The sequence below is a fragment of the Taeniopygia guttata genome, chromosome 2 (assembly GCF_048771995.1).
Source record: "Taeniopygia guttata chromosome 2, bTaeGut7.mat, whole genome shotgun sequence".
Classification (NCBI taxonomy): Eukaryota; Metazoa; Chordata; class Aves; order Passeriformes; family Estrildidae; genus Taeniopygia; species Taeniopygia guttata.
The window spans coordinates 33216298-33224257 of record NC_133026.1 but is presented as its reverse complement, the minus strand read 5'-3'; positions in this window follow the sequence as shown (position 1 = coordinate 33224257).

The following is a 7960-nucleotide window of genomic DNA, read 5'->3' as shown; positions in this document are numbered from 1 at the left end:
GGACATAATACCAACCACCAGGCTTGTGGCTCCATACAACTAATACCATAGGATTTAGTTTCATTGATGGAGGGCGAGTCTACCTTCTCTTACTCATGCTGGGTGTCTGGTTTCTAAAAAAACCCTCAGTTCTAGAAGAATATTGTAGGAGACCAAATATGCTGCAGATTGTGGTGTATATTCTCTGAACCCCTAAGGGGAGGGGAGTCTATATGCCAAGTCTTGTGACCAAACAGGCACCAAAGCACTCCAGAGGGTGTCAGATTCATTACTTGCATTTACTTTTGTCTTTAAACTTTAGAATATGCTCCACAGCAACCTCCCTTGATTATCAACTACAAATTCTGTTTTTGCCTTGATGACAAAGATCTCTAACTTCTTGATTATTTTTCTAGTAGTATTCTAATTTGGCAGACTTGTAGAAGAAAGTTAGGAAAAGGTCACAAAGAAGTTGCACTGTGACTCACTCAATGGAAGCAAGATGTCTGATTCTAGTAATCTGTTCAGACAAAGTAAAATTTATTTTATAACAAAATTTTTCAGGATGGATAGGAACAAAGTTTTGCCCCTTGTCTAGAACTCAGGCAATAGAGAAAATGCAACATACTGAAAAGCAGGAGTTGTCAAGTTAAAAAACCAAGCCTTAATTTTATGCCTCAATTTTTATATTTGAAATTTACTGGGTATGCATTTTTAGCAAGAATTATTGCATTTAGATAATAGCTATTAGCAATGAGATCTCTAACTGAGGTGCAACTCAGAGGTCAAAAATCAAATGTGTGGCGTGCATGTATGACGGCTAAGCATCTAAACAGATTGCATCTGTAATTTTGTGTCTGCAATTCAAAACAAGGAGCTTTCCATCCTAATTTCAATATTTGGTTCATAACACTCATTTAATAGAACCTTCTCTTTTGAGCTGCACATAATGACTCCAAAATACTAAGGCTGGACTTTCATGACCAGTTGATGACACCAGAATAGTACATCGAAGAAAGTGTCTTGTAGATGACTGGTCAATAAATCTGCTTGACAATTTAATTGGTATAATTGATAAAATCCATATAACTACTAGGGAGGAAATTAAATTACTTTATACAAATCAGATTGGGATTTAGATTAAAATTTTCTGGGTCAATTCGCTCTCTGCAAATTATGTTATGGAAGACCCCCTGTTTTGAAACACACTTATTAAGCTTTCTCCTAAAAAGTGTCTTAATTCATATAGAATGGCATAGCCTAATATATCTGTACACAATGTATCCATTTTTCCCATGTAGTCTTCAATTCTCCACATGGAGAAAACATGCACACACAAAATATGCCACCATAATCCCAGACTGTATTGTTCTTTTATTCTTGCATGCAAAGATAGTGTCTCAGGAGGCACAAAAGGTTGTTGCAATGCTTAGACCTCACTGGTGTTTTTTATAAAGGTCTTTTACTGATGCAGTGGTGAGATTGAGGGCTTCTCCAAGTTCTCAGCTAAAGGGGAAGACAGCTGCAATTGCTTAATGGAGATCCACAGCTTGCATTATATTGTGGTAAATAATTACAATACCTTCTTTCGCCCTTAAAACCCATGAAAAGAAATACATTTAGTTTTTTGCTTTTCTAGCTTGATGGAGAGCAAAGGAAGAGCTTTTGCTTTCTGTTAAGTAGTAGAAAAATGACAGGATTTTTTTCAATCCTGTTGTTTCTGTGATGATGCATCTGGACCTTCTCAGTTTCTGACAGAGAGGCACAATTGCTTCTGCCAAGCCTCAGAAATCTCTACCTATTTCAGATACAGAAGAGTTTAATCAAGAGTTTAATCATGATCTTGACATGTGGCCTTGGGAGTGCTTGTACACACATTTGTAGGAAAGCAGAGACACACAGGAAAATGGTGCTCTTAGATGGGATGGATAGACAAAGCCTGGGGGGAACTCCAGTCCCACAGGCTGCTCCCAGGAGATGGTACTGCAGCCTCTGAGGGGAGAAGATGCTTTTCATGGGAACATAACAACATCTACCAGTGGTTGAGGAAAAGAAATGGTCATAAGCCTGGTACTTGTGTTTACATGACTGCATACCAGCTGTACAGTAATATTGTAATAAAAGCTGTTGGGGCAATCATTGTTATGCTGCTGCTGTTTAGCAGCTTGCTTCCAATATTGCATTACAAAAATTACATATTTCATGTAATCAGGTCTGTCTCTTACTTAATCATCCCACTGTGTGTATAAATCTTTAAAGTGGACAGGTCTATAAATCACATGCATTTTTCATTTACCGTTTATTCTAAGCCAGGCAGTTTCTTATTTAAATTGCCGTATGAATAAATCTAATAATCTTTATTCACTTACATCATCTCAAACTTTAAATCTAGTTCTGACTGAGGTCATAAGTGAAATCAGTATTAAGGGCAAAACTAGCAGCTGTAACAACTGTAATAGCTCACCAAATTATGTTAACGGGCTGAAATAACATTAAAAATGAGGAAAAATTGAATTATATTATTAAAGCATACTATGCTGAATCAGGAAAACATTTAGCCCTACCAGAGACCCTGAATGTGCATGTACTGGGTTTATCATCACACTAGTCCATATGCCCTCGACAAATGAGGAGTAAAGACATTCACCCAAACATGTCTATTTATAAACTGTATTTGTAAATGGTATTATGCAGATTTCTGTAATGCAATAGAAAAATTCTAAACTACTGTCCTCACAACTAGAGCCAGAAATGAATTTCTTGGCTTAGAATGGCTAGTTTTGCTGGTCTTTTATTGTGTGATTCTGAACCTTTAAATCAGCAACACAGAAGATCTTATGGAGGATAAGATGGATGGATTTTCCCTCTTCCTGAAAAACCCAACAAATCCCATTTTCCTGTCAAACAAAATGGAAGGACTGACTCAAGCATCCCATCTGTCTGCGAAACAACTTACAATTCCTATGAAAATTCACACACAAAAGGAAAAGGAGGAGTTCCTTGGTGGTAAGGGAAGCATATGTCACAGAGGAGGGTTGGAAAATCTTCAGCTTCACTCCCAAGATCATTGGATTTCAGAGGCTTTGCTTTGTAGCTGTCACCAGAGTGTCACAATGCTTGCCTTTACATGAAACTTCCTGCAGCAGCAGCTCCAAGGAAGTTTCACTTCTTGAGAGAAGAAAGACATGGTTCACATTTTCACTGCTATTTTTAATAGTAAGTGGACTTGTTATTTGTGTGGAATTTATATTTAGTGTTTGGATTGCTGCAGCCTATAAAGATCACTCATTACATCTACTTGTTCCCAGCACTGATGAAAAGAATGTGAGGATCAGGGTAGGATCATTCCTGTGCTGAGCTCTTCCAACTTCTGGCAATACACAGTGCAGGGTCTTCCTAAGCCACCGGTTGCCTTTGGAACATAATACTTCTCAGCTGTCCCTGGCCCTATTTAAATTCATGTAATCACCTTTTGAAATCATTTGCACTTTAGGTTTCCACAATATCTTATATATCAATAGAAGCACATGGAGGCTTCTACAATATCCTCATATGCTGCTTGGGGTAACCTGTTATCTGGTCATTTTATTAATTGTGCATTATATCATATGATCTGTCTTATAAGAAAGAGTAACAAAGCAAAATGACTTTTTGTTGTAGGAATGTTACAGACCTTTCTCAGTCAAAACCTTCAGCTGAGCTAGTCCATACTTCTGATCCACCTTCTTGCCTGTTTCCACACCTTTATTGGTGTTTTATGCAGTGGCATAAAGATTCTCTGTTTCCCATTTGATTTCCAAGTCAGCAGAACGTTTCATGCACTAATGCAGTGGTTAGGAGATCCCTGGGCTTAGCAGGTTCTGGGACAAGGAGACAAGAAGCAAATCCCCATCTCCCCAGCCTCTCCTGCACCAGCCACATCAGCACCGCTGAGCCGGAGCATCCTGAGGCAACCATTGCTTCGATTCCTTCAATTCTGTGCACTCTGTTAGGGTAAAGCCAGATTGCCTTTATGAATCCTTTGTTTATTATCACGGATTTTCTAGAAACAGACTAATTGGCACAAGTAGCCAAAAATTACTGCAATTTTTTTTTTTTGATTGCTCTAATTCAGAAAATTCAGCAAGCAAACACACAGACACAGACACATAAGGTAATGCATTGGAAAACACTCCAAGCTCATTTATTTTGCCAGCTATAATTATTTATTGTTTATAAAACCCAATAGAACAATAAAATTTCATATCTGACATGCAGTAATTGCCAGGGCACTATGGAGGCTGGGTGCTCCCTGGGGTCCAGGAGCATGGGAGCATCCTCGGGGCAGCAAACCAGGATCTCACAGGTAGGACCTGTCTCACCACCCTGGCTTGGGAGCAGGAAAGCCCTGGGCAGCGCCAGCTCTTGGCATAGGCACCCCCTGAGGACAGCTGGCAGACTCCAGGGCCATGGCAGAGCTCAGCAGTGGCACAACAATGTGGGGAATCCTGAAATGTGGCAGAACTCAAACCGTGTTCAAACCAAGAGGACACTTCTGTGCTGACCACTGTGAGTTGTGATACCTTGTAATATATTTTGTAAAATAATTAATTTTTAGCAATATGGGCCCTTACACTATTAACTAATGTAATATTTTTACTGGGAGACAAGTCACCTCCCATCTTTTAGTGACAGTGATTGGAGTTATGATAATTGGAGAATAGATTGGTGAGACCTGGTATTTACCAACAACATGACACCTTCTAGTAGGCAGAAAAGAGCAACTTTTCTGTTAGGCAAATAACAATATTTGCTAAGCCTATACTTTAATTCAGCTTTAAATAGTTGATTTTTTCTTTTTAGCCATATCACTGTAACTATATTCTCATATATTTTGAATATATGTCTTCAAATTAGCAATGAAGGACTTGCAAATATTCCATACTAAGTCACTGTGGAGAATGCCAGGTCCTTGTAGATTTTAAGTGTACCTGATAAGCAGAACCACATCTGTGAGTACCAACAAGATACACTGAACATCTGCTGCTCTCTAGCAAATGGGACAGTGCTGACTTCATAAGCAACCTCAAAGGAAATCATATTAGGTCTTTGTGCCTTCATTTCCTCTTCTGTGACTTTAACATTTTCTGTGACTTTGCTACTGCTAACAGCTGTCAAGAATAAATAAGGCATGTTTGAGTTGCTAGTTTTCACTGCCAGAGATCTCCAAGTGATTAACTAAAAAATGTCTTCGTGGTTCCCTCACGTCATCTACATATTGCTTCAGTACATTCATTACTTACACATTGAAAGATGCTACTCTAGGGATGTCAGATCTCATTTCTCTCAGCAGACAAGACTTAAATAAAAATCCACCACATTGTCCCTGTTCTGGGCTGGTCCTGCCTGCCTTTTAAGGAAATGTACTGGGTTTGGCTGGGATGGAGTTAATTTTCTCCATAGTACCTAGTATGGGGCTGGGGTTAAACCATGACAGAATGGAGGGAACTTTTGTGGACAAATATTCTTTGTTTCAGTAATAACTTCTTTTTAATGATGGAGTCAGAGGGAAAAATGGTGGTTTTGGGGGGTAGGCATGGGGGAAGTTGCAGCAGGGAGAGGAAATTCCTGTTTTGCATTTAGATATCCTGGTAAGGATCGGTGGTGGCAGCTCCTCGAGCAGAGTGCTTTAACCTCTCCTTTTCCTCCAGCTGCCAGAGGGGAAAAAGTAAATCAGAGACTGCTGGGAATTGCAGTCCTAGATTCTGCCAGCCTTTAGCACAGGAATCTGGCAAAAGTCCCTGCTGGAAAGAGCACAGTGTTTATATAGAACCTTCTCTGCACATGGGAGGAAATCCAAAATGCAAACCCATGTCCCAAAATGCTGAGGAGCTTCCTCTCTTCTTCTCAAGCAGGTTCTAAACCCTAGAGTTGCTCTTGTCCCCAAGCCCCAGGGATGAAACTCTCTTTTTTAATTCCTTTCTTGCTCACTTAAACCATAATCTTTGGAGTAAGGTCTATTCCAGGTTAGGAGTGTTGCCTATTCTCCCCTCCTCCAAGGAATCCTGCTGAACATGAGGATGTCACTCCTTAAGTCACTTCTCAGAGCTATGTCATGCACTGCCACCCACTTGACACTCTGAGCCTGATATCTTCTCCATAGATTATATACTTATAATTAATGCTTTTTAGGGAAACTGTAAGGATTGCATTTTTCTTTTCCTTTTGCTTTTTTCCCCCCTTCTCTTTTAATAAAAGCACAGTGAAGGTGTTTATCTTTTGTTTAAGGGAACAAAACATTCCCTCTGAACAGCCATGAATTTTGGGCCTTTTTCCACATAAGAAAGAGGTTTCATCTCCTTTCTCTCAGAGGGCAACTTCACGACCACCACAAGAGCAGAGACAAACTACAGGTATATGGAGATGTCACCTGTTGGAAGGGTGCTCAACAGGAAAGGAGGATTTTTGTGTTTGGGCTGTATTTGTGCTGGTCATATTCATATTTTAATTCAATGGAAAATCCATAAACACTGTGAGAGCTGTCTCTGTTGTGCTGCCTGGTGGCACAGCTTCATTCAAAGAAAGGCTGAACAAACCCCTCAGCCCAGCCAGAAGCCTGATACCAAAAGATGGGAATTTGAACCCCTGTGGGCCAAGAAAGGAAATCTCCAGCTTATTTAGGCTGCATGCAAAAGAGGGATGAGAGTTACACCTCTAGCTCAGCTTTGTTGTTATGTATCTGTGTACATAGACAAGATAGGTCAGGCTTGGGGGATTTTGGCTGCCTGTGAGCCTGCAAGCTGATCTGGAGTTTCAGCTTGTGCTGCCTGGGCACCTCTGGAAGCAGAACCAAGGGTGGATGTAGGCAGGTCAGGCATCCCCACAGCTCAGTAGCAGCTGCACGGCTTTTTGGAACAGAGTTTAAGCCTCTGCTGTCCACAGTTTTCCTAAGCCATCTCTAGAATCTGGATGTTGAGGCTTAAGTAAAGACACTAAGGTGAAGACATGTGATGTTGGAAGGGAGTTGGAAATCTCATCCCTGTTAAGACTGTGCCATGAGTATGAGCACTTCCACAGGGACCTACCAGGAGGGGGTTCAGGGTCTTGAGGAAAAATCTACACTTGCCTCCACACTCTGGCAAGTCCCATCCAGCATCCCTGCCCATCTGGCTTTTCTGTCTTTGGAGCTTGTAAAATGTGAATGGGTCAAATTCATACAAATGACAACACATACAAATTATTTCATGCATTATAGCTCAGCTCAAACTGATGTACACCTGTGCTTGAAGGTATGAGGGATCTCGGGCATTATTCAAGTTTCTCCTAGCACAATTATTCACATTCAGCACAAATAGGGAAATGATGCACTGCACTGTGTAACATCTGTGTCTTAGAGTCAGTGATTAACATTCTCTAAGCTCTGACATGCTTCTACATTAATAGGAACAAATGGAATCATAGAGCAGTTGAGCCAAATTAATTATAGAACCATGTGATACAATTTCAAAATGAAGTCTATCTGTTGCTCCATTTTTATTTACAAATAGGTAAATACATTCATGTCAAGGTAATGCCTCAATAGTCTGCCAGTGAAAAAAAAGGCTTTGGTAGACAGGTTTAGAGGACAAGATCTATGAACATAATTTCTCAGCTTTTTTCTTTCATTAAAGAGAATGCTGTGGAGTTGAACATCTCTCAAATAAAACACTTTGGAAGAAGTTGTTAATATGTTTGAATAGAGATGACATATCATGCTTTGTGCCTTTAAAACAGTATCAAGCAGTACCTCCCAATCTTCATCGCAAAGAGATAAGACACAGTGTTCTGTGCTGTAAGAAATGCACAAAACCCCCATAAGAAACACGCACACAAAAAGAAAAATTAACAGTTCATGTGCAAAGTCTTGATTCTATCAGACTAAAAAATATCTCTCTTCTGCATCCTGGCTGTTTCTGCCCTCAAATATTTAACATACTTTTAGGAGTTGTATAAATAAATAAAG